The sequence below is a fragment of the Hyperolius riggenbachi genome, chromosome 2 (genome assembly GCF_040937935.1).
Source record: "Hyperolius riggenbachi isolate aHypRig1 chromosome 2, aHypRig1.pri, whole genome shotgun sequence".
NCBI lineage: Eukaryota > Metazoa > Chordata > Amphibia > Anura > Hyperoliidae > Hyperolius > Hyperolius riggenbachi.
The window spans coordinates 272,478,079-272,505,428 of NC_090647.1; the positions used below are offsets into that span (position 1 = coordinate 272,478,079).

Genomic DNA, 27,350 nt, shown 5'->3' on the forward strand with positions numbered 1-27,350 from the left:
GTGTGTGACACGGATAACATTGTTCTTTCATCTTGAAAACCAGGAAATGCATATAAATAATGGGTATTTAGCAGAACATGCCATTTATTACACATCACATGAATAGGCACTGTCCCTGCAGAAAGACAGATAGTGCCATGTTTTCTTTGCAGCTTGATGATTCACTGATGGTGGAAGTGGGGGGTGACTGCTGCATGCTGCCAGCCTGCTCTATATTCACTGAATGCACAGGCAGTCGTAGTATTTTCACAGAAGCAGCCCACAGAGACAGCTAGTGTGAGACCTGGAAATGCTGGATGAGAAAGGTGAGTTTGTTATTACCATTTCATGTTTTTATTTGAAAATACAAAATGTTAAAGCAAAATTCTACAAAAATATTTTGTATTTGTACTGTCTGTCAACAGCCAGATTATGTTAATCAATATAGTTAAATTCTACTCCCCCTAGTGGACACCTTTAAAATAGCATTAATTCTTTTGTGTATCATCCAGAAGTCATGTGACATACCAGGAAGTAGAGCCTCTGTGATCAGGTAGCAGATTGTTCTGTATGCCCACAGCCATATTTCCACTATATTGTTGCATCCATATTGCATCCATCCATCCTTGCCAATCCAAGCATTGTTGGTATGTCAAACCTTATCATTCACCTATAGCAATACTGCAGAATGCATATTTTGTTGTCAACATGCATTTTGTTAGAGCTTTATAGCTAGGTCATAGCTCATATATGTTAGGAGATACCTGTCATATGCTTTGAGATCTGTGTATTTGCTCTCTACTCAGATTCATTCATAATGCCTTTTATATTTGGCAGTTGGACATGTTCCAGACCTTCCAACTGTCACGTTTTCGCTTGGACACTAAAAAACGTTTTGCAGCCTTTGTCAGGGGAACTGAGCAAATGTCCGACCTCTTCACTGAGCAGTAGAGTTTGCAGTTAACGGATTCATTGCTCAGAGTTTTTGCAGAAAACACTACAATACATGCTTCACATCACACTCTGCAGCATTCCCTCACACTGAATTTCATCAGCAGCACAACATAAAACTACAGACTCATCAAGGAATGTCTTTGAACAGAGCATCTGAGTTGAAAGATAGAAATCATATCTTTCAATATGCTGGTGATGTGCTAAAAAGCCTATATGTATCAATCATATTGGTTGCTTTTGTCTGTGTTATTTCTCTTATTAATAACCCATACTGTGGTACAAGATCCTTAATGAGGGTTGGTTGTGCAATTTTATGCATTTACAGTCCTGGGACTAGAGTTTTGCACTTTGAGGCACTGTGTTAACATTTCTGATACGTGGAGTTTTTAGCAAGAAATAAAGTATTTAAAATTTTACACATTTCAGTCCTTATTTTCTTAGTTAAAGAGAACCCGAGGTGGGTTCTAAGAACGCTATCAGCACAGACACAGAGGGTGGGTCTGCATATACTGCCCAGCCTTTTTTGCTATACAGTTCCTTCCACAGGCCTCCCCTGCGCTCTGTTGTCCCAATAACTCAAACGCCGTGCTAGTGACACACAGCGAGTCGCAGCCAGCTGTTTACCTTTGGAAGTGTCACTCTCTGCCTCTTCCCCGTCTACTCCATAGCACCGCTCCCCGACTGCGTCCCTTCCCTTCCCGCTGATTGGAGGGACGGGACGCAGACGGGGACTGGTGCTATGGAGGAGGTGGGGGAGCGGCGAGACTGACACTTACAAAGGTAAACCGCTGGCTGCGACACGCTGTGTGTCGCTAGCTCGGCGTTTGATTTATGGGGGCAAGCAGAGCGCAGAGGGGGCCTGGGGGGCTGCAGTATAGCAACAGAGGCTGGGCAGTATATGCAGACCCAGCCTCTGTGTGCTGATAGCGTTCTTAGAACCCACCTCGGGTTCTCTTTAAAGAGAATCTGTATTGTTAAAATCGCACAAAAGTAAACATACCAGTGCGTTAGGGGACATCTCCTATTACCCTCTGTCACAATTTCGCCGCTCCTCGCCGCATTAAAAGTGGTTAAAAACAGTTTTAAAAAGTTTGTTTGTAAACAAACAAAATGGCCACTAAAACAGGAAGTAGGTTGATGTACAGTATGTCCACACATAGAAAATACATCCATACACAAGCAGGCTGTATACAGCATTCCTTTTGAATCTCAAGAGATCATTTGTGTGTTTCTTTCCCCCATGCACTGAAGTTTCAGGCTGCTCTTTTCTTCCTGCAAACAGCTTTGCCCTTGTTTGTAATTCCTCAGTATGTGAAAGCCCAGCCAGCTCAGAGGACGATTTATCCAGCTTGTAAAAGATAAGAGAGAAGAGAGAAGCTGCCCTAATCTAAATAACACACAAGCAGTGTGCATAGAGGGGCCTGGAGGGGGGAGTTCATAGCAGAACCACAACACTGAAGAACTTGGCAGCCTTCCAGACACAGGCCGACAAGTCTGACATGGGAAAGATACATTGATTTATTACAGAGACAATGATAGTATAAAGTAAGCCAGAACACATTAGAATAGCTTTTGGAACTTGTAGGATGATAAAAAACAGGATGCAATTTTTGTTACGGAGTCTCTTTAATGTATTCATAACTCTTCATGTGATGCTGTTTACTCTTAATTGATTCTCTTTAATATGTGTGCTGTGATTATTCTTTAAATAACTTGCCTACTATCGCTCCGTGCGCCATTCTCTGCATAGGAGGTAGGGAGAAACGGTGTAGGGGAGGGCGTGGTTTTGAAAAATTGGGGCATGGTTAAAGGTGTTCCAGGGGTGTGTCTAGGTGTGTCTTTTTCTTGCTCCAAAAGTTGGGAGGTATGCATGTTCTGATCCAAAGTTCCTAATGTGATGTTTGCCTGATCTGCAGCAATCATTCTATGTCAGAGGTTACACACTGTGTTATCATGCATATCAGTTCCTTTGCATATGCTTTATTGTATTAATCAACTTTTGCATTGCATTGAATGTATGGTCTAATACTATTCTTTTGTCTGTATTTTCAGTTTTACCTTCTTTTGATCATTCACTTTAACCACTTCAGCCTTCAGTGTATTTTCACTTTATGCATCCGAGCAATTCATATTTCAGCGCTCCTCCCATTTATTCACCAATAACTAAATGATTTATATCTTGTTTTTTCCACCTCCAATCAGGCTTTCTTTGGGTGGTACATTTTGATAAGAATTATTTTATTCTAAATGCATTATAATGGTAATATTAAAGGGACTCTGAGCAGCGCAAAAACTATCGAAAGATGCATATCATTTTAAATCTCTATTTCTCCTCTTTCCAATGATATATAAACCACCACCCTACGCCTTTTGGTTTTCGCTATTTTCCTGATCGAAATTGCCGCAACCGCGACTTCCATCGCGAAAATAGAGAAAACTAAAAGGCGTAGGGTGACGATTTAGGTGTCGCCAGAAAGAGGAGAAAGAGAGCTTTAAAATGATATCCATCTTTCCATAGTTACATTGTATTACACAGGGCGACTTTTTCTGCTGAATGGAGCTGCTGACTTTAAGAAAAAGTCGCCCTGTGTAATACAATATAACTATGCAAAGATGGATATCATTTTAAAGCTCTATTTCTCCTCTTTCCGACGATACCTAAATCATCGCCCTACGCCTTTTAGTTTTCTCTATTTTCGCGATCGAATTCGCGGCTGCGGCACTTTCGATCGCGAAAATAGCGAAAACTAAAAGGCGTAGGGCGGCGGTTTATATATAATTGGAAAGAGGAGAAAGAGAGCTTTAAAATGATATCCATCTTTCCATAGTTTCAGCACTGCTCGGAGTCCCTTTAAGAAAAAAGTGGGAAAAAAAACATTATTTCTCTGTTTTTGGCCACTATAGTTTTAAAACAATACATGCTACCGTAATTAAAACCCACATATTTTATTTGCCTGTTTGTCCCGGTTATTACACCCTTTAAAGGGAACCTAAACCAGGAGGACTGAGGACCGCTGAGGACTGGCGCAGGACAGGACAGCTGCGGAGGGCTGGTAGAAGCCCCAGGTAAGTGAAACATTTTTATGTACTATGGTTTATGTCCCTATTACAATATATGGCACCAAAATGTTATTTGGAAATAAAGGTGCATTTATTCAGTTTTGCGTCCATCACTTATTTACAAGCCCATAATTAAAAAAATAACAGTAATATACCCTCCTGACAGAGAAAAGTACAGTCCCTAAGGCAACTATTTTTTTTTTAATTGTAATTTTTTTATGCAAAAGTTTTATTTGGGTATTTATGGGAGAGTGTGGGAGGCAAGGAGTTAATTTTAAATGTGTAATGAATAGTGGAGATGCCGCCGCATGGGCAAGCGGCATGGCGGCCATCTCCGCGTTCCAGCCGGCGGCTTCTGCCACGCAGCTACATGCTGCTTTTTCGCCTGGTCCTTCTAGTGCACACAGATTGAGAGCTACGCGCGCGCGCGCCAGGTAACAGGACCTTTATGCTAGTAGAAGGGGAGTCAGCTGATCAAGCCGGTCAGCTGACTCCAGCTATGGTCCGGATTGGCTGAGTGACTGGGGCGGCGCTGTGGAGCGCTCTGGATATTTATAGGACTTGCCCGTCAGTTGCGAGTTGTCTGCTGTTGCAAAGGCTTACGTGTGAGCACTCAGACCCTAGTCAGATCTTACAATGTGTTAGAACCAGCCGGAGCTAGGAATTCACACTTAGTCAGATTCCGTTGATAGCTTTGAAGTACTATTGTATTGTAAGACTTGTGTACCATTCTTTAGTCTAGTTCCCAGGTGTTGAAACCAAGGACTTCACACCTAGACTAGGATATTGCTACTGTTAATCTGTTAGTCTAGTTCCCAGGTGTTGAAACCAAGGACTTCACACCTAGACTAGGATTGTTATATTACTATTGTTTATCTGTTATGATCTCTCGCTTTCCTGACTACCCTCTTGCTTACTGATTCGGTACTTTTGCCTATCTGATAACTGTTGCCGACACTGCCTGTACCTTGATACCGAATCAGTCTTCCGCCTCTGTACTTTATCTGTCCGTACGTTGCTGACCTTGCTTGTCTGACCTTTCTGCCCTCACTAGTGGGTCTTGCCACTAGTGAGGGAATTCTTAAGGGCTGTCACCTAAACCTTAGGTGAACAACCTGGCTGTACTGTCTGTGACACTTGCTCCTCAGGTGTCTGTTAGCTGCTAGCAGAGTCCTATGATCACCTGCTCCTCAGGAGATCATCTTGCAGCACAGTCAGTGGTTCCTGCCCCTCAGGGGTCCACTGGCTGCAGTACAGTCTGATTCCCTGCTCCTCAGGGAATCCTTGGCTGTAGCACTGTTATAATCACTCATTCCACCAGTGACAACCCTTGCAGCACAGTCAGTGATCCCTGCTCCCCAGGTGTCCATTGGCTGCAGTACAATCTGAATTCCCTGCTCCTCAGGGAATCCTTGGCTGCAGTAGTGTCTGTATCTCCCGCTCCTCGGGAAATAACTTCTCCAATTACTGTTGCACCAAACACAATACCACATTAGGTGTCCTGTGTCTAGCTATACTAGTATTATTGGTGATTCTGCAGATCATCACATAATCAGGTATAGCATCTGTATTATTGGTGATACTGCAGATCACCAATAATCAGAAAAATCTGTGTTGCTGACACCAATCGTTACAAAATGATGTGTAGATCTTTTATTAAAATAAATGTATGTAGGTGTAATTTTACTATTTGGCCACAAGATGTCCTTACTCATTAGCTTCCTGCACGTGCTTTTAGTCTGCAAATAGGACGTAATGCATGTAATTGTAACTTGTAGTGTTTACAATTGACTGCAGGCATCTCATTGATGCCGCAATCATTGACACAGGGAGCTAGATCAATGAAAGGGTTCCCATGCATTGATCTCCGGGCTAACAGGTGGTGGCGAGAAACAGCATGTGAGCACACACACAAGTGAACGGGAGTGCGCACAGCGGCGATCGCGGTGTTCTACGTATATCTACGCTTCTGAGGCTAAGATGAAGTTTTTAGGGTCGTAGATATACTGTACTAAAACATTAAGTGGTTAAACAAGTTACTGGAACTTTCACAGTGTGGTTATTGAAGGGCGAGTAAATTACCTGTTGAATTATTGTTCACAATAAGGAGAGCAGGACAGTAGTAGTTCAGAATGGAAAGATTTAAGAACATTAATTTGTATTGCTCTTTGTCCCCCACATCTTACTTTGGTAAGATTTTTTCAAATAGGAAAGAAACCAGCAACAAATAAAACCTGTTTTCCTGCAGAAAGATGGTGGAACATCTCCCAGATATTTACACAGAAACCAGTAAAATTCCTGGACAGGTTTCACCTCTGTCTGCACTTTCCTAAACTATATTTCCCCCCAGAGTTGGGCTTTAAGATGCAGGGCTGTGGAGTCGGAGTCGTGGAGTCGGAGTCGTGGAGTCGGGCAATTTTGGGTGCCTGGAGTCGGAGTCGGGAAAAAATGCACCGACTCCGACTCCTAATGCATTTGTAACTGTAATTAAAATAGAGAATATGATAAAATGTTCTATTTCTCAGATAATAGTCATTAAAAATAATGTATATATACAGTATATATACAGTAATAGCTATGCTTAGTCCACAAAAATGAAATAAACCAATCAAAATGAGTTACTTGTGCTGCTTCAATAAAGCAGTCCCCGTATTTTTAAGGTCAGATATACATATCTGATTGTGACTGTATATATGATGTGTACACAGGAATCTCTTATATATACTAAATAACATCTATGCTGTAAGAATAAAGCCTGATGTGTAGCTGTGTCACTAATAGAGATGGTCAATGAGATGGAAATAATTCTGCATTGATGCTGGTTTATGCAAATGTATGGACTCTCTTTGCTGATGAAATCAAATAATTTAATATGTTGTTAAAATTTGGTTTGGTGACTACAAATTAAGGGGTAACTGAGACGGATGAAAAGTAAAGTTTTATACATACCTGGGGCTTCCTCCAGCCCCCTTCAGGCTAATCAGTCTCTCGCTGTCCTCCACCACCCGGATCTTCTGCTATGAGTCCTGGTAATTCAGCCAGTCAGCGCTGTCCGGCCGCATGCCGCTCCCACAGCCAGGAACATTCTGCACCTGCGCAATAGTGCTGCACAGGTGTAGTATGCTCCTGGCGGCGGAGTGTGTGCATGCGCACTACGCCAGACTGGTTCAAGTACCTGGACTCATAGCAGAAGATCCAGGTGGTGGAGGAGGACAACGAGGGACTGATTATCCTGAAGGTGGCTGGAGGAAGCCCCAGGTATGTATAAAACTTTAATTTCATCTGTCTCAGGTTTACTTTGTTACACAGTAGTACTATACTCTACATATGCACTCCCCACAGAGCTGCAGGGAATCCACTGAGAATGCTGTGCACATTGAACACAGAGGTGTTGTCTGTTTACAATCTCCTCATTCCCCCGCAGAGTATCTGCATATCATTCTTACATGTATCCACAATTACATTGCCTAGGGCCTGATAAATGTTCTTTGTTCCGGTTTGTACCTTTTACAAGTACTCTTACCAAGGACTAGTTTTAGTCTAAAGGGAATAAATATAGTAGTCTACATATCCTTCTCACTTCAGTTGTCTTGTAAAATGCCTAAGCGTTGGCAGTTAAGAGACGAATTTCATGTTACATACTTTTAATCAACAAAATTGTAATATGCAAATTAGAGGAGTCGGAGTCGAGGAGTCGGAGTCGGAGTAGGGGGAAACCTAAACTGAGGAGTCGGAGTCGGTGGATTTTTGGACCGACTCCACAGCCCTGTTAAGATGTATAAAAACTGAAAGAGACACATACTTTAGACTTATTTGAAAAACATTTCAAGTGTGGGTAGGTGTGTATTAACTTGGTCCTAGGTTTTCAATACATGGCACATGTCCCACTGGGGGATCTTGAGATGGGGTTAGGGGTTACTTAAACTGGTCAGTCAATTGCAATGAGTGCAGGGAATCGGGATTAAAAAATAAGTCACATACCAAGAATAAGTATTTGTACTTCATTATAAGCATAAATTAATATTCAAAAATCACACCCGTTGTATAATGTTCTGAACTTTTGGGCTTAATAAAACTGTAGCAAAATACACTCAGGCCTGACATGCATTGCATTGGAATATTCATTTTTCTGCTGGGGAATACATTAAGATATACAAAAAGATTTCCAGAAAAAAGTTATATTAGTTATTACACATATTGGATGACATTAGGTATGATCAATATTTCCCGGTTCAAAAAAAAATAAATCTGGAAATTTCAGCCATTTTCTTACCTTCCTCCACTCAAAGTTGATTACACAACGGCAGAAATCTGATCAAATATTGATCCTACCATGCTTGCTAGCTATGGAAACTGATTGATTACTACCCCTGCCTGTAGTTCCTTCAACTCAATGCAAACAAGAATGGACAGAAAATGTAAATGACACTGTGTAGCAAGATACAGATAGGGCAAGGGACACTGCATAGCCAGTAACGATAGGGTCAGGGACACTGTGTAGCCGATAAAGATAGATTATGGGAGACTGTGTATTCAGAGACAGAGAGAGTAAAGCTTCGTACCCACCCGGCGATTTTCCTGATGACCGGCGATTTTTAAGCGACGTTGCGAGATGGGTACAGGCGCACAATTGTGAACATCTTCTAGCGTCGCACCAATGATGACGGACTGACACACGGTGGATTGGATCTTTGAGATCCCTGATGACACCATGCAAAGTACCGCGATTGTGGAAGTCTTGCTTGCACCGCCGTGTACGTCACGTGACCTCGCACTTTAACCCGCCAACAGTAAGAAGCGTCGCTAGCGACCATCGTCAAGGGGACGTCTCTGGACCCATCGAGCGGTGAGTAAGCAGCATAAAGGAATCATCAGAAAAAAAATCAGATTTACTCACCTGGGGCTTTCTCCAGCCCCTTGCAGCCGACTGTCCCACGCTGATCGCTCTGCTCTCCGCCTCCGCCTTGGGCTCCCCGCACGCTGTGCAGGCGACCTTGGGGTCGTCCTTACTGTGCCTGCGTCAAGCACCGCTCAATCACGGCTAATTTGTCCTTGGCTTACTGCGCAGGCACAGAACTACTGCCCCTGCGCAGTAAGCCGCGGACAACGTGGCCGTAATTGACAGCAGCTCTTGACGTGTGTTTGTCATCAGCTACCCTCCCTCACAGGGGTGTCGTCTATGTGAAATCTCACACAAGCTGAGATCACCTCCCCGTGACATCATCAGTAGCAGCCTGTGTTTTGTTGTTTATCTCCTCCACCAGTCTGCCGAATTCTGTCCCGGCAATATGAAAGGAAAGGGAGGGGTTCCTCCAATAAATGTAAAATATTTTATATTTGTCATCATGCAGGTGAAAAAGGCTGCTATTTATTATTATAATTTAGAAAATAGATTTTATTTTTGAAATCTTGTATTTTTAATTTGTCCTTTAATTTAAAGGACCTAAGAGGCGAAAATCAGTAAAAAAAGTTAAATACCTATTGTGCATTAACATCTTTGGGGGACGCCATACGCTAAGGCCAGTTCTCCATTCTAATACTCCTTGACCTTTCCTCTGCCTTTGACACGGTTGATCATGCTCTGCTTCTGCAGACACTGACATCTTTAGGAATCAAGGGACAAGCACATTCCTGGATCTCCTCTTATCTCTCTGGACGCTCTTACACTGTCTCCTTCTCTAACACCAATTCCTCTCCACACCAACTGTCTGTTGGTGTACCTCAAGGCTCTGTTCTTGGGCCACTTCTTTTCTCAATCTACACCCGTGGCCTGGGACAACTAATTAACTCTTTTGGCTTCCAGTATCACCTCTATGCGGATGACACCCAAATCTATCTCTTAGCTCCTGACCTGTCCTCACTACTATCCAGAGTCCCCGACTGTCTACGTGCCGTTTCTGCATTCATGTCCTCACGCTTCCTCAAACTCAACATGACTAAAACGGAAATTGTGATTTTTCCACCATCGCTATCTACACCCCCACCAATTGCAACCATAACGGTAGACAACACCCCAATAACCTCAACCACTAAGGCCCGCTGCTTGGGGGTTATACTTGACTCAGAGCTCTCCTTTAAACCTCACATTGCCTCATTAACCACCACCTGCTATTTCCAGCTTAAAAATATATTCCGTATCCGTCCCTTCCTCACACAAGAAGCCACCAAAATGCTTGTTCATGCCTTAATCATCTCCCGCCTAGACTACTGCAACACCCTGCTCTGTGGCCTACCAAAAAACAGGCTAGCACCTCTCCAATCCCTTCTAAATTCAGCAGCCCGCCTCATTCACCTTTCCACACGCTCTTCCGATGCAGCCCCACTGTGCCATTCTCTCCACTGGTTAACAATTACCCAGAGGATCCAGTTCAAACTCCTGACTCTAACATACAAAGCCCTCCACGAGTTGTCTCCTCTATACATCTCCTCACTAATCTCAAGATATTGTCCCTCCCGCAACCTTCGCTCCTCCCAAGAAATTCTCCTGGCCTCTAAGCTGATCACCTCCTCTCATGCTCGCATCCAGGACTTTACACGAGCATCACCCCTTATCTGGAACTCTCTTCCACAGCCTGTACGTCATGCTCCAAACCTGGACATCTTCAAACGCACTCTTAAAACACACCTTTTCAGACAAGCTTATAACATTCTATAGCCCTTATTTACTTCTCTGTCACAATGTAATCAGAGGCAAAGAATCACTGCCTCATCCATCCTCCACCCCCTTACCTAGTGTGTCCCCCACAACCCATTAGATTGTAAGCTTGCAAGGGCAGGGTCATCCTCCTAATGTTTACTGTTCTTGTAACAATATTTGTGCTGCTTGGAACTCTGCTGTACATTTGTTAGTTGTATCTATGTTCCCCTTGTCGTCTTATTGTGCTTTGTAAAGCGCTGCGGAATATGTTGGCGCTATATAAATAAATAATAATAATAATACGCGCCCCTCCCCCCCCGGTCCATTCCGCCGCGTCTCTTTTATACAGCCATGGCTCCTGTGGGGTCCCGACCCGATTCCTTGGGTCGCCTTCACCTGTCCCAATCAACATGGCCGCCGGGTCTTGCGGCGCCTGCGCTGTTGTCATAGTCGCAAGCGCAGCTGCGCAGCTCTGAGTCCGCCCCCATCTCTGACCTCGTTCCCGGCGGTCTTGTGGACGTAAAGCAGAGATGGAATGTTAATGCACAATAGGTATTTAACTTTTTTACTGGTTTTCGCCTCGTAAGTCCTTTAAGGGACACTCTGTAGACAGACAGAGATGTATTAAGGGACACTTTGTAATCAGATACAGATAGAGCAATGGACACTGTGTAGCCAGATACAGATAGGGAAAGGGGCACTGTATAGCCATATACAGATACCCAGATACTGGGAGGGTAAGGGACACTGTGTAGCCAGGCACAGATGGAATAAAGGCTCATACTCACGGGCCGCAACGGTCACCACAAACACGTGCCACGCGCATGTCTGGGCGACAGTTGCCCCGTGTGTATGCGGCGCGGCGCACCCCGAACTGTCGCCGGAGACAGCAGTTGCTGTGCGATTGAAAAGTTCAATTGCTGGCAACTTCTGTCTCCGCAACTGTCGCTAGTCCACCATGCGTACTGCGTGTGTATGTGCGGACTAGCGACAGCTAGCCACAGCCAGTAGGGAGCTTCCAGCGGGGGGACGAAACTTTTGGCGTCAGCTTCCGCCGCATCTCTGTCCCTCTGTGCAACGTGTGTACAGCTGCCGCACAGAGGGACCTGGCGACGAACTGTCTCTGCTTTTTTTTTGTCTCTTGTCTCTTGCTTGCAACTGCAGACATTTGTGCGTCATGTATTTCAAGAACCGGCCCGCGGCACGCCTGCGTATACGGTTCCCGACTGCGGGTTTGACCAGATCAAGCGGGGAGCAGCCTTATTCGAGCTAAAACAAGGCTGGGACCCCTCAGACACCTCTCACTGCCACCACTAGCGGTTCGCTAGACACTTTAAATCTGCTGTCGAGTCCTCAGCGCGCAATCCGCGTTTTCGTATTCGGGTCAGCTTTGCGCTTAGGCCGAATACGGGAACGCCACGCACCCACACACACACAGTTGCAATCTTACACTGTAGTGAAGCAGAAACCCACTAACAGTCGTTCCGAATGATACTGTTAGCCACTCTGCTGTTGCTACTCGCATGGCATGGACTATACACAGTTGCACTTCAATCTCTTCTAGGCTATGAGCGTTAGTTTAGCACAGCAGAAGTCAAGCTTATTAAATAACGATTTAATATTCCATAAAAACGTGGAACAATGCAGAACTTAATATATACAAAAGATGTACAAAAACAAAGTAAAAAAGTTACAAAGTAAAAGTTGCAAAAATTAAGAGTTACAAAGATAACACACACGGATATTTGCGTAAAAATAAACGGGGAAAAAAGAACGTTACCAGCTTAGGTTAGAACGTTGTTTGACGGGAGGACGCCGTTTCGACCAGGAGTCGCGATCATCCCTAGCTATTCGCTACCTCCGAGAGAAGATCTTTATTAGGTATCTGCCTCTGCTTTTTATACTCTGAGCTACGCCTGGAGGCTGCAACTTCCTTGGGGAGGGGAGGAACTAGGTTTTAATTAAATCTCAGACATTCCGTTTCCAGGTAACAGTCTATACATCAAAGATTGTGAAGTGAGGCTTTTCACCTCCACCAATAATTTAATTTCCTCACAGTGAAATAGTTTTTCTTCACCAAAAGTTGACATCTGTTAGACTTTTCCTGACTAGGCTTGCTTTGTGTATTGAGACAATGGGCCGTCTCCTGAGTTCAAAAGCCAGGCAGATAATCCCATTAGCAGAAACTCAAAACACCTCATATGGTCAAGACAATACCCACTTCCTTGCCCCAAGCAATCAACGGCCACAGCTCCCTTCATGGAACACAGGCAGAAAAATGAAAGAATATGTTCCTGTTATCCTTACATCATAAGCACCCCAATATATCACCACACTCCCTCCATGGAACACAGGCAGAAAAATGAAAGAATATGTTCCTGTTATCCTTACATCATAAGCACCCCAATATATCACCACACCTCCACCGTTAACTTGGTGCAAGGCAGACGATCTTCCCAGATCATCCTGCCAGCACCTACACTGTTGGTTCTGCTTGACGGGACAGCCCATCCGCATTCCCATGATTGCTCCCCTTCCTATGTTGAATAGTGAAGCTATATTGTTGGAGAACCAAGCTCCATCTCATCAATTTTCCATTGTCACCAGAAACCCGATGTAACCAACTAAGAGGGTAGTAGGCTACCTCCCGGAGTAGCAGCTTCCGACTTAAATACAGTATCGGATGTTCTTCCCCAGTCTGGTTTACCTGGCTTAACACAGCACCTAGGCCAAAGGCTGAGGCGTCCGTCTGGACCACAAACCATCGGCTGAAGTCTGGCGCTTGCAACACGGGAGGGCTGGCTAGGGCCCTCTTCAGAGCTGTGAATGACTGTTCACATTCTGGCGTCCAGAGAATCTGCTTGGGCAGCTTCTTTTTGGTGAGATCTGTCAATGGCTTGGCGAGGGCACTGTAGTTGGGGACAAACTTTCTATAGTACCCAGCCGTTCCTAAGAAGGACTGAATCTGTTTCTTCGTTTGGGGGGTGGGCCAGGACACAATGGCATCTACCTTCCCAGTATCTGGACGAAGCTCTCCCCCCCACCACATGTCCCAGGTACTGTACCTGTTTCATGCCGATCTGACACTTGCTAGGCTTGACTGTTAGTCCTGCTGCAGTGATGTGCCCCAAAACCTGTGACAGCTGCGCTAAGTGGTCGTTCCAGTTGGCGCTAAACACGGCGATGTCATCCAGGTAGGCGACAGCGCAGTGTTCCAAACCTTCCAGGAGACCATTTACAACCCGTTGGAAGGTGGCCGGGGCAATTTTCATTCCAAAAAGCATTACATTAAATTCAAACAGACCTGAGGGGGTGATAAAGGCAGACCTCTCCCGTGCCTCAGCTGTTAGAGGGACCTGCCAGTATCCCCGACTCAAATCCACGATTGTTAGATATTGCGCGCCAGCTAGCTTATCTAACAATTCGGCGACCCTCGGCATTGGGTAAGCATCTGACGCAGTTATCAAATTTAGTTTTCGATAATCTACACAGAACCGAGTGGTCTGGTCCCGTTTGGGTACTAGCACTACAGGTGATGCCCATGCGCTGTGCGACCGTTGGATCACCCCTAGTGACAGCATTTCCTCAATCTCCTTGCTGATGTGGGCCTGAACCTCAAGGGAGACTCTATAGGCTGACTATCTAACCGGCTTGTTATTTCCGGTGTCAACATGGTGTACAGCCAGGCTGGTCAGACCAGGGCGGGCTGTAAAGGTACCACGGTAAAGGGTTAGCACATCAGATAGCCCAGCCTGCTGCTCTGCTGTCAACTCCGGATTGATCTGCACCTCAGTAACAGAGTCGGTTTCCTGGGTGGAGGCCAGGATGTCAACCAGGGCCTCTGCTTCACCGTCCGGTAGCAAACTGCAGACAGGGAGAGCGCAAGCGGTTCTAGCATGATGTTCCTTTAACATATTTACATGGTATGTTTTCAGCTGCTTACCTCGGTCATCCAGCGCGACCACATAGGTCACATCACTAATCTTCCTATGTATGGTATAGGGCCCATCCCAAGCGGCCTGCAGCTTATTCTGTCGCATCGGGTTTAGGACCCATACCTTGCGACCTACCTCATAAACTCTCTCCCTAGCCCCGTGGTCATACCACTGCTTCTGGGTGGCCTGGGCTTGAGTCAGATTCTCTCGCACTAACCCCACCAGGGTGTCCATCTTTTCCCGGAACTTTAGAACGTATTCCACTATGGAGACCCCGGGACCCATATCCTGCCCCTCCCAGACCTCTCGAATGAGATCGAGGGGTCCGCGCACCCTCCTCCCATATAAGAGCTCAAAGGGCGAGAACCCGGTGGATGCCTGGGGCACCTCACGATAAGCAAACAGTAAGTGGGGCAGGTATCGCTCCCAGTCTCTCCCTTGCGATTCAACAAACACCCTTAGCATCTATTTCAGAGTACCATTGAACCGCTCACATAACCCATTTGTCTGGGGGTGGTAAGGGCTGGCCATGATGTGTTCTACCTGCATTTGTTTACAGAGGCATTCCATTAGGCGCGACATGAATTGCGGGCCGTGATCGGTGAGCATTTCACGGGGAAAACCGACCCGTGAGAAAATGCGCACCAATGCGTCCGCAACCTTGTCTGCCCGTATGGAGCTCAGGGCTACAGCTTCAGGGTAGCGAGTGGCATAATTGACCACCGTAAGAATGAAACGTTTCCCTGTGCTGCTGGGTATTGCTAGAGGCCCAATTATGTCCACAGCAACCCTTTGGAAGGGCTCCTCTATTATGGGTAAGGGCCTCAGTGGGGCTTTGTCTGTGTCACCTGCTTTGCCGACCCGCTGACAGGCGACACAAGACCGGCAAAAATCGGCAATATCTGTCCCCATGTGGGGCCAATAAAAATTGTGGGCAAGACGGGATTTGGTCTTGCGGATCCCCAAGTGACCAGCCAGGGGCACCTCATGCGCTATTCTTAATAGCTGCTCCCTGTACCTGTGGGGAACAATCAACTGCCGGTCTGCCTCCTCCACTTCAGACGGCTCAGAGGGAAGAACCTCTCTGTACAGTCTGCCTTGCTCCCAGTACACCCTCACTCTGTCGCCCTCCACCGGTGCCCTGTCCGCCAGACCCCTGAGCTCTTCCAGGCTGCTATCAAGCCGTACAGCCTCGGAGAACTCAGTGCTGTCGGCCACAGGCACCAGGGAGGTGGCAAACTGAGAGGCCTCTGGGTCCTCAGAGCCAGGCTCTGAAGTGGAAGAGCCCGACCCAGTGACATCAGCCCCTTCAGTGGACAATTCGTCGGCTGCAGCCCGGTGAGCACTGCGGGTCACCACTGCAGTCGACGGAGCATTCACTGTACACATGTCATTATGCAACACATCACATATTACATCAACATTATCTGCATTCAGGGTAACAACGTGTCCCCCTCCAGGCCTGGGCACTAGAGACTCATTAGGGCTGGCTCCTAGTACACAGTCCGTAGCCCCTGGGGCCTTGCCAGCACTCCCCGCTTGCACAGCATTATCACACAGTACCTTGCAAGAGTCCTGAACTTCTGCGGGGGATGCAGGCTCCATGGGGTGTGGAGTAGGCTCATACCGGGCCACTAACCGTCCCAGGTCAGTACCCAACAAAACGTTCGTGGGGATGGCATCCGTTACCCCCACTTCTTTCATTCCGCTGCCGGCCCCCCAATCCAGGTGGACCAAGGTGGTGGGTATGGCGGGGGTGACACCCCCAACTCCTTTGACAGCCATAGTCTTGCCAGGAATGTACTCCTCGGGGTTCACAAGCTGGGGGTGCACTAGAGTCACCTCTGCTCCAGTGTCTCTTAGACCGGTGGTAACCGTATCCCCAACCGTGACAGGTTGCAGATTCTCTGCATAGCTACCTGCATTCCTGGTGGCACACAACGCATTTCGGGCCCCGCCAGAGTTTGGGGCTTCCTTCTTCTTTTCTGGGCAAGTGGCACTGATGTGACCCGGTTTGTTACAGGCAAAACATCTCCGAGTGTCAACGGTGGCTGTTCTACCTCCAGGCGGCTGCGGGACTTGGCTTCGCTGGGTGCTCAGAGGAGAAGGTCTCGCAGTCTTTTCTCCCTTCCAGCTGGGTGCCGTAGTCCTCCGAAAATCAGATGCTCGATTGGACGTGTAGGCATCAGCGACTTTCGCGGCCTCATCCACGGTCTTCGGCTCTCGGTCCCGTACAAACTGCCGGACCTCAACAGGACAAGTGTGGAGGAACTGGTCTTTTATTATCAGTTCCTGCAGGATATCAAAGGTCTCAACCGCCAGTCCTTTTACCCACTGCTGGAAGGCAGTGCGCAGGTTGCACGCGTGATCCAGGTAACTGTCATTAGGACCTCGCTGCACTGTCCTGAAACGTTTGTGATACACCTCTGGCGTGAGGTGGTATCGCGCAATAATGGCTTTCTTAATTGCCTCAAAGTCCGTTTCTTCTTCCTGGGGGAGACTCACAAACGCCTCCAGGGCCTTGCCTCTCAGCCCTGGTGTGAGGTATCTTGCCTACTGCTCACGGGGCACCCCATACTGCCGACAAGTCCTTTCAAACCCCTGTAGGAAAGTGTCTATGTCAGAGTCCTTGTCCATAGCGGGGAACTTATCCAGGGGGATTCTGTGGACTCGCTCACCTGCGCGTTCTGCGGGTCCAGCAGACCGGTTCTGCTGCTGAAGTTTAGCCAGCTCCAGCTGGTGTTGCCGTTCAGCTCTCCCCTCCTCTGCCCGGCGTCTTTCACTCTCGGCCTGGCGTTGCCGTTCAGCTCTCCCCTCCTCTGCCTGTCGGTGCAGTAGGATCAGCTTTAGGCGCAGTTCAGGATCAGCCGAGTTCAGTAGCTGTAGATCAGCTTCCAGAGATGGCATCTCCCTGCTCGGTGGATCGTCCAGGACATCGTCTCCACTCGCATTCTGTGGCGGGAGCGATTCCTCCTCTGGCGTGTCGTGAGCTGCATCCGCTGACGTTGAAGCACAGGCTTGCTCTGCCTCATACTCCTCGAGGGCACGAACCAACTGCTCCTTCGTCTGGCCGCTCACCGTCTCGATGCCTGTGTGCTCACACAGGTTGAGTAGCATCTCTTTGTTTTGCCTTGCATAGCTGGATGCTTTCTGAGCCATCGTGTTGCAAAAAAGAAAAAGAAAAAAGGGGGGAAGGGAAAGCAAAATACCACGTGTGTATCTTTGAACAAAAAAAACGTATATAGATTCTGCGCTGAGTAGACTTCTGTAGGCTAGTTGCTTCTAGCAAGCTTCCAGCCTTTAGTACTCAGAATAGCGAGCTAAACTGCGTACTAATGTACTAAACGTTCCCACCACTGCCAGCCAATTATGTCAAGAACCGGCCCGCGGCACGCCTGCGTTTACGGTTCCCGACTGCGGGTTTGACCAGATCAAGCGGGGAGCAGCCTTATTCGAGCTAAAACAAGGCTGGGACCCCTCAGACACCTCTCACTGCCACCACTAGCGGTTCGCTAGACATTTTAAATCTGCTGTCGAGTCCTCAGCGCGCAATCCGCATTTTCGTATTCGGGTCAGCTTTGCGCTTAGGCCGAATACAGGAACGCCACGCACCCACACACACACAGTTGCAATCTTACACTGTAGTGAAGCAGAAACCCACTAACAGTCGTTCCGAACGATACTGTTAGCCACTCTGCTGTCGCTACTCGCCCTGGCGTGTTTCGTACGTTGGGTCAGCTGCGCGCTTTAGGCCAACGTATGACAAACGCCCCCACACAATGCAATTACAATTTCATATGGTAGTGTTGCTCAAGCATACAATTAGGCATGGACTATACACAGTTGCACTTCAATCTCTTCTAGGCTATGAGTGTTAGTTTAGCACAGCAGAAGTCAAGCTTATTAAATAACGATTTAATATTCCATAAAAACGTGGAACAATGCAGAACTTAATATATACAAAAGATGTACAAAAACAAAGTATAAAAAAGTTACAAAGCAAAAGTTACAAAAATTAAGAGTTACAAAGATAACACACACGGATATTTGCGTAAAAATAAACGGGGGGAAAAAGAACGTTACCAGCTTAGGTTAGAACATTGTTTGACGGGAGGACGCCGTTTCGACCAGGAGTCGCGATCATCCCTAGCTATTCGCTACCTCCGAGAGAAGATCTTTATTAGGTATCTGCCTCTGCTTTTTATACTCTGAGCTACGCCTGGAGGCTGCAACTTCCTTGGGGAGGGGAGGAACTAGGTTTTAATTAAATCTCAGACATTCCGTTTCCAGGTAACAGTCTATACATCAAAGATTGTGAAGTGAGGCTTTTCACCTCCACCAATAATTTAATTTCCTCACAGTGAAATAGTTTTTCTTCACCAAAAGTTGACATGTGTTAGACTTTTCCTGACTAGGCTTGCTTTGTGTATTGAGACAATGGGCCGTCTCCTGAGTTCAAAAGCCAGGCAGATAATCCCATTAGCAGAAACTCAAAACACCTCATATGGTCAAGACAATACCCACTTCCTTGCCCCAAGCAATCAACGGCCACAGCTCCCTTCATGGAACACAGGCAGAAAAATGAAAGAATATGTTCCTGTTATCCTTACATCATAAGCACCCCAATATATCACCACACTCCCTCCATGGAACACAGGCAGAAAAATGAAAGAATATGTTCCTGTTATCCTTACATCATAAGCACCCCAATATATCACCACAATGTGTATGAGGCTTAAGGGACACTGTGTAGCCAGATGCAGATAGAGTGAGAGGCACCAGAGCAGCAACCCCCTGAATAGCTGTGAGGTAAATATTTACCTACCGCGATCCTGCGCAGGCGCACTAGCAGTTCTTCATTCGGGTCAAGGCGGAAATAACCGAACCCGATCGTATCCGCTCTACTGCACAGGCTCGAGTCCTTTGCATCTGCGCAGTAGAGCGGATCCGATCGGGTTTGGTTATTTCTGCCTTAACCCAAAAGAAGAGTTGCTAGTGTGTCTGCGCAGGATCAGGGTAGGTAAATACTGCCCGCGTCTGCGCACCCTTCTCAAGCCTTGTCAAGGGACTTTCAGGGGAGCCAGCGCTGGATTCCCCCAAGTTACAAAGGACAGGGAAGCCTCATTGGGACCCTGAGGCTTCCCCCTCCCAAGGTATCCCCAAAGGGTTTTTTTACAGGGTTTCTTTAAGGCATGAATACACTAAGGAGAAAGACCAAAGTCACACCAGCACACGTCATATAAATATCCTTTATTAGTCACATTAGAAGCTTAAAAAACAAGTAAAAACAAAGTAAAGGTCGCTGAAAAATATTATTCTAACAAAGCAATGCCTACCATCAATAAACATGAATGATGAAAAATTCCCCCATACATCAATACAATAGTAATATTATATATGAACTACATATATATGAACTACACAGTGTACATGCAATACTACACTATTCAATTCTGATTCAGAAGTGAGACCATTTGCCTATTACCAATAAGTTATGCACCTAAAACGGTGCATAAATAAAGTGCAGTGTGCTTAGTGCAGAAGTGATGGCAAGATGCAGATAGAGTAAGGCCTCTTTCACGGTGGGACGTTGAGTTTGATACAACGTTAAAGTCGCACAACGTGCCCCTAACGCAGCGCATGTAGGTTATGACATTGGACGTTATTTTGCACTGCGTTTTGTGTCTCTTGGTGCGCCATTTTCGGCGCATACTGATGGAACGAAAACGGTGCATGTGTTACTTTTTTTTAAAAAAACTAAACATTACTGAGCATGTGCAACACACATAACGCAGCAAATTTATAAATGCACAGCATGCAGCACTTTCTAAATATTGCTGCTACACATTACACACACCGCAACGTGTGCACTGTGAGTGTTGCACAGACTTTGTATTGCTGTGCGTTAGTCTATGTTATCATTTTTTGTAGCGTGCGACTTTAACGTCGCACTGTGAAAGAGGCCTAAGGGACACTGTGTAGCCAGATGCAGACAGGTGCCCATACATGGTTCAATAAAAAAGTTTGATTTGGCTAACCAAAATGATTGAATCGAATGCAAGTCAAAAATAATATTTTTTATCGATCAAGGAAAACGAACGATGATCCTATTTTTTAATAAAAATCTGATCGGACATGTTGGAAAAATCTTTACATTCCATAATTTTTTCCGGATTCTCTACAAATTAAACATTCATGAATGGTACCTCAAAAACACCTGTGTGATTTTATTTTCTAGTGGAATAATTGTACAAAATTATCGAATTGAAAAAAAATTAAAAAACTACAATGTATGGGCACTATAAGAGACAATCTGTAGCCAGATACAGATAGAGTAGGGGATACTGGGATTGATTCATTACCAGCGCACGCTATTACAGTACCGCAGCATAGCGTGCGCTGGTAACTTACAGTATACTCCACTGGACCCCTCAGGTCCAGTGGTTTTAATGGAAGTGATCCCAACGCTTTGATTGTCCCAATAGGCTGCCTTTCAAGTGACAAGGCAGCCTATTTGGCCAATCAAAGTATGGCGATCACGTCAATTAAAGCCACTGGACCCGCCGGGGCTCAGGGCAGGTTAACCACTTGAGGACCTAGGGCTTTCTACCCCTTAAGGACCGGCCACTTTTTTTCCATTCAGACCACTGCAGCTTTCACGGTTTATTGCTCGCTCATACAACCTACCACCTAAATGAATTTTGGCTCCTTTTCTTGTCACTAATAAAGCTTTCTTTTGGTGCTATTTGATTGCTCCTGCGATTTTTACTTTTTATTATATTCATCAAAAAAGACATGAATTTTGGCAAAAAAATGATTTTTTTAACTTTCTGTGCTGACAGTTTTCAAATAAAGTAAAATTTCTGTATACATGCAGCGCGAAAAATGTGGACAAACATGTTTTTGATAAAAAAAAAAAACCCATTCAGTGTATATTTATTGGTTTGGGTAAAAGTTATAGCGTTTACAAACTATGGCGCAAAAAGTGAATTTTCTCATTTTCAAGCATCTATGACTTTTCTGACCCCCTGTCATGTTTCATGAGGGGCTAGAATTCCAGGATAGTATAAATACCCCCCAAATTACCCCATTTTGGAAAGAAGACATCCCAAAGTATTCACTGAGAGGCATAGTGAGTTCATAGAAGATATTATTTTTTGTCACAAGTAAGCGGAAAATGACACTTTGTGAGAAGAAAAAAAAAAAAGTTTCCATTTCTTCTAACTTGCGACAAAAAAAAAAAATGAAATCTGCCACGGACTCACCATGCCCCTCTCTGAATACCTTGAAGGGTCTACTTTCCAAAATGGGGTCATTTGTGGGGTGTGTTTACTGTCCTGACATTTTGGGGGGTGCTAAATTGTAAGCACCCCTGTAAAGCCTAAAGGTGCTCATTGGACTTTGGACCCCTTAGCGCAGTTAGGCTGCAAAAAAGTGCCACACATGTGGTATTGCCGTACTCAGGAGAAGTAGTATAATGTGTTTTGGGGTGTATTTTTACACATACCCATGCTGGGTGGGAGAAATATCTCTGTAAATGACAATTTGTTAATTTTTTTTACACACAATTGTCCATTTACAGAGATCTTTCTCCCACTCAGCATGGGTATGTGTAAAAATACACCACAAAACACATTATACTACTTCTCCTGAGTACGGCGATACCACATGTGTGGCACTTTTTTGCACCCTAACTGCGCTAAAGGGCCCAAAGTCCAATGAGTACCTTTAGGATTTCACAGGTCATTTTGAGAAATTTCGTTTCAAGACTACTCCTCACGGTTTAGGGCCCCTAAAATGCCAGGGCAGTATAGGAACCCCACAAATGACCCCATTTTAGAAAGAAGACACCCCAAGGTATTCCGTTAGGAGTATGGTGAGTTCATAGAAGATTTTATTTTTTGTCAAAAGTTAGCGGAAAATGACACTTTGTGAAAAAACACAATTAAAATCAATTTCCGCTAACTTGTGACAAAAAATTAAATCTTCTATGAACTCGCCATACTACTAACGGAATACCTTGGGGTGTCTTCTTTCTAAAATGGGGTCATTTGTGGGGTTCCTATACTGCCCTGGCATTTTAGGGGCCCTAAACCGTGAGGAGTAGTCTTGAAACGAAATTTCTCAAAATGACCTGTGAAATCCTAAAGGTACTCATTGGACTTTGGGCCCTTTAGCGCAGTTAGGGTGCAAAAAAGTGCCACACATGTGGTATCGCCATACTCGGGAGAAGTAGTACAATGTGTTTTGGGGTGTATTTTTACACATACCCATGCTGGGGGGGGAGAAATACCTCTGTAAATGGACAATTGTGTGTAAAAAAATCAAAAGATTGTCATTTACAGAAGTATTTCTCCCACCCAGCATGGGTATGTGTAAAAATACACCCCAAAACACATTATACTACTTCTCCCGAGTACGGCGATACCACATGTGTGGCACTTTTTTGCACCCTAACTGCACTAAGGGGCCCAAAGTCCAATGAGTACCTTTAGGATTTCACAGGTCATTTTTGTTTCAAGACTACTCCTCACGGTTTAGGGCCCCTAAAATGCCAGGGCAGTATAGGAACCCCACTAATGACCCCATTTTAGAAAGAAGACACCCCAAGGTATTCCGTTAGGAGTATGGTGAGTTCATAGAAGTTTTTATTTTTTTGTCACAAGTTAGCGGAAATTGATTTTAATTGTTTTTTTTCACAAAGTGTCATTTTCCGCTAACTTGTGACAAAAATTAAAATCTTCTATGAACTCACCATACTCCGTACCTTTGGGTGTCTTCTTTCTAGAATGGGGTCATTTGTGGGGTTCCTATACTGCCCTGGCATTTTAGGGGCCCTAAACCGTGAGGAGTAGTCTTGAAACCAAATGTCGCAAAATGACCTGCGAAATCCTAAAGGTACTCATTGGACTTTGGGCCCCTTAGCGTACTTAGGGTGTAAAAAAAAGTGCCACACATGTGGTACCGCCGTACTCAGGAGAAGTAGTATAATGCGTTTTGGGGTGTATTTTTACACATACCCATGCTAAGTGGGAGAAATATCTCTGTAAATGACAATTGTTTGATTTTTTTACACACAATTGTCCATTTACATAGAAATTTCTCCCACCCAGCATGGGTATGTGTAAAAATACACCCCAAAACACATTATACTACTTTTCCTGAGTACGGCGGTACCACATGTGTGACACTTTTTTGCAGTCTAGGTGCGCTAAGGGGCCCAACGTCCTATTCACAGGTCATTTTGAGGCATTTGTTTTCTAGACTACTCCTCGCGGTTTAGGGCCCCTAAAATGCAAGGGCAGTATAGGAACCCCACAAGTGACCCCATTTTAGAAAGAAGACACCCCAAGGTATTCCGTTAGGTTTATGGCGAGTTCATAGAAGATTTTATTTTTTGTCACAAGTTAGTGAAAAATGACACTTTGTGAAAAAAAAACAATAAAAATCAATTTCCGCTAACTTTTGACAAAAAATAAAATCTTCTATGAACTCGTCATACACCTAACAGAATACCTTGGGGTGTCTTTTTTTCTAAAATGGGGTCACTTGTGGGGTTCCTATACCGCCCTGGCATTTTACAGGCCCAAAACCGTGAGTAGTCTGGAAACCAAATGTCTCAAAATGACTGTTCAGGGGTATAAGCATCTGCAAATTTTGATGACAGGTGGTCTATGAGGGGGCGAATTTTGTGGAACCAGTCATAAGCAGGGTGGCCTTTTAGATGACAGGTTGTATTGGGCCTGATCTGATGGATAGGAGTGCTAGGGGGGTGACAGGAGGTGATTGATGGGTGTCTCAGGGGGTGGTTAGAGGGGAAAATAGATGCAATCAATGCACTGGGGAGGTGATCGGAAGGGGGTCTGAGGGGGATCTGAGGGTTTGGCCGAGTGATCAGGAGCCCACACGGGGCAAATTGGGGCCTGATCTGATGGGTAGGTGTGCTAGGGGGTGACAGGAGGTGATTGATGGGTGTCTCAGGGGGTGGTTAGAGGGGGGAATAGATGCAAGCAATGCACTGGCGAGGTGATCAGGGCTGGGGTCTGAGGGCATTCTGAGGGTGTGGGCGGGTGATTAAGTGCCCTAGGGGCAGATAGGGGTCTAATCTGATAGGTAGCAGTGACAGGGGGTGATTGATGGGTAATTAGTGGGTGTTTAGGGTAGAGAACAGATGTAAACACTGCACTTGGGAGGTGATCGGACGTCGGATCTGCGGGCGATCTATTGGTGTGGGTGGGTGATCAGATTGCCCGCAAGGGGCAGGTTAGGGGCTGATTGATGGGTGGCAGTGACAGCGGGTTATTGATGGGCGGCAGTGACAGGGGGTGATTGATGGGTGGCAGTGACAGGGGGTGATTGATGGGTGATTGATAGGTGATTGACAGGTAATCAGTGGGTTATTACAGGGGAGAACAGATGTAAATATTGCACTGGCAAATTGATAAGGGGGGGTCTGAGGGCAATCTGAGCGTGTAGGCGGGCGATTGGGTGCCCGCAAGGGGCAGATTAGGGTCTGATCTGATGGGTAACAGTGACAGGTGGTGATAGGGGGTGATTGATGGGTGATTGATGGGTAATTAGTGGGTGTTTAGAGGAGAGAATAGATGGAAACACTGCGCTTGGGTGGTGATCTGATGTCGGATCTGCGGGCGATCTATTGGTGTGGGTGGGTGATCAGTTTGCCCGCAAGGGGCAGGTTAGGGGCTGATTGTTGGGTGGCAGTGACAGGGGGTGATTGATGGGTGATAGGTGATTGGCAGGTGAATGACAGGTGATCAGTGGGTTATTACAGGGAAGGCCAGATGTAATTAATGCACTGGCGAATTTATAAGGGGGGGGGGGGGGGTCTGAGGGCAATCTGAGCGTGTGGGCGGGTGATTGGGTGCCCGCAAGGGGCAGATTAGGGTCTGATCTGATAGGTAACAGTAACGGTTGGTGATAGGGGGTGATTGATGGGTGATTGATGGGTAATTAGTGGGTGTTTAGAGAAGATAACAGATGTAAACAATACATTTGGGAGGTAATCTGACGGCGGTTTTGCGGGTGATCTAATGGTGTGGGTGGGTGATCAGATTGCCAGCAAGGGGCAGGTTAGGGGCTGATTGATGGGTGGCAGTGACAGGGGGTGACAGGGGGTGATTGATGGGTGATAGGTGATTGGCAGGTGATTGACAGGTGATCAGTGGGTTATTACAGGGAAGAACAGATGTAATTAATGCACTGGTGAATTGATAAGGGGGGGTCAGAGGGCAATCTGAGCATGTGGGCGGGTGATTGGGTGCCCGCAAGGGGCAGATTAGGGTCTGATCTGATAGGTAAAAGTGACAGGTGGTGATAGGGGGTGATTGATGGGTGATTGATGGGTAATTAGTGGGTGTTTAGAGGAGAGAATAGATGTAAACAATGGATTTGGGAGGTGATCTGATGTCGGATCTGCGGGCGATCTATTGGTGTGGGGGGGGTGATCAGATTGCCCGCAAGGGGCAGGTTAGGGGCTGATTGATGGGTGGCAGTGACAGGGGGTGATTGACGGGTGATTGACGGGTGATTGACAGGTGATTGACAGGTGATCAGGGGGGATAGATGCATACAGTACATGGGGGGGGGTCTGGGGGGGGGGGTCTGGGGAGAATCTGAGGGGTGGGGGGGTGATCAGGAGGGAGCGGGGGGCAGGGGGGGGATAAAAAAAAAATAGCGTTGACAGATAGTGACAGGGAGTGATTGATGGGTGATTAGGGGGGTGATTGGGTGCAAACAGGCGTCTGGGGGGTGGGCAGGGGGGGTCTGATGGGTGCTGTGGGCGATCTGGGGCAGGGGGGGGGGGAAATCAGTGTGCTTGGTGCAGACTAGGGTGGCTGCAGCCTGCCCTGGTGGTCCCTCGGACATTGGGACCACCAGGGCAGGAGGCAGCCTGTATAATACACTTTGTAAACATTACAAAGTGTATTATACACTTTGTATGCGGCGATCGTCGGGTTAACATCCCGCCGGCGCTTCCGTATGGCCGGCGGGATGTTGCGGCGGGTGAACGGCGCCAGGCGGAGGCGGAGGATCGCGTCACGGATGACGCGATCGCTCCGCCCATGCCCATACAAGGACCGCCGCCAATTGTCAATACGGCGGTCCTTGCGGCGTCCACTTCCCGGCCGCCAATTGTATATACGGCGGTCGGGAAGTGGTTAAGTGGAGCGGCCGTTAGTTAGAAGGAGCGAGCATCAGTTACCTGCGCACACTAGCTGCACTACCGCTGCATAGTGTGCTCTGAGCTCGTGCTCCTGTCACTTCACTGTGTAACCAGATGCAGACAGAGTAAGAGACACTATTTAAAGGGAACTTGAATCAAGTAAAATTATTCAAAATGAACACTTGTTGTACCTGCAAATGGATATTATATACTTACCTCGCCGTCAGGCCCAAAACCGTGAGTAGTCTGGAAACCAAATGTCTCAAAATGACTGTTCAGGGGTATAAGCATCTGCAAATTTTGATGACAGGTGGTCTATGAGGGGGCGAATTTTGTGGAACCAGTCATAAGCAGGGTGGCCTTTTAGATGACAGGTTGTATTGGGCCTGATCTGATGGATAGGAGTGCTAGGGGGGTGACAGGAGGTGATTGATTGGTGTCTCAAGGGGTGGTTAGAGGGGAAAATAGATGCAATCAATGCACTGGGGAGGTGATCGGAAGGGGGTCTGAGGGGGATCTGAGGGTTTGGCCGAGTGATCAGGAGCCCACACGGGGCAAATTGGGGCCTGATCTGATGGGTAGGTGTGCTAGGGGGTGACAG

At 46.3% G+C, this 27,350-nt stretch overlaps 1 long non-coding RNA gene across 1 annotated transcript in view; it reads left to right on the forward strand.

Annotated features, from left to right (window-relative positions):
* Nucleotides 1-521: 521 nt before the first annotated feature.
* LOC137544310 (uncharacterized) overlaps nucleotides 522-27,350 on the forward strand; it is a 59,910-nt gene continuing 33,081 nt past the window's right edge. Inside the window, exons 1-2 of the long non-coding RNA XR_011025813.1 lie at nucleotides 522-626; nucleotides 3,919-3,999. This is a non-coding gene — a long non-coding RNA (uncharacterized lncRNA). The remainder of the gene's footprint in view (nucleotides 627-3,918; nucleotides 4,000-27,350) is intronic.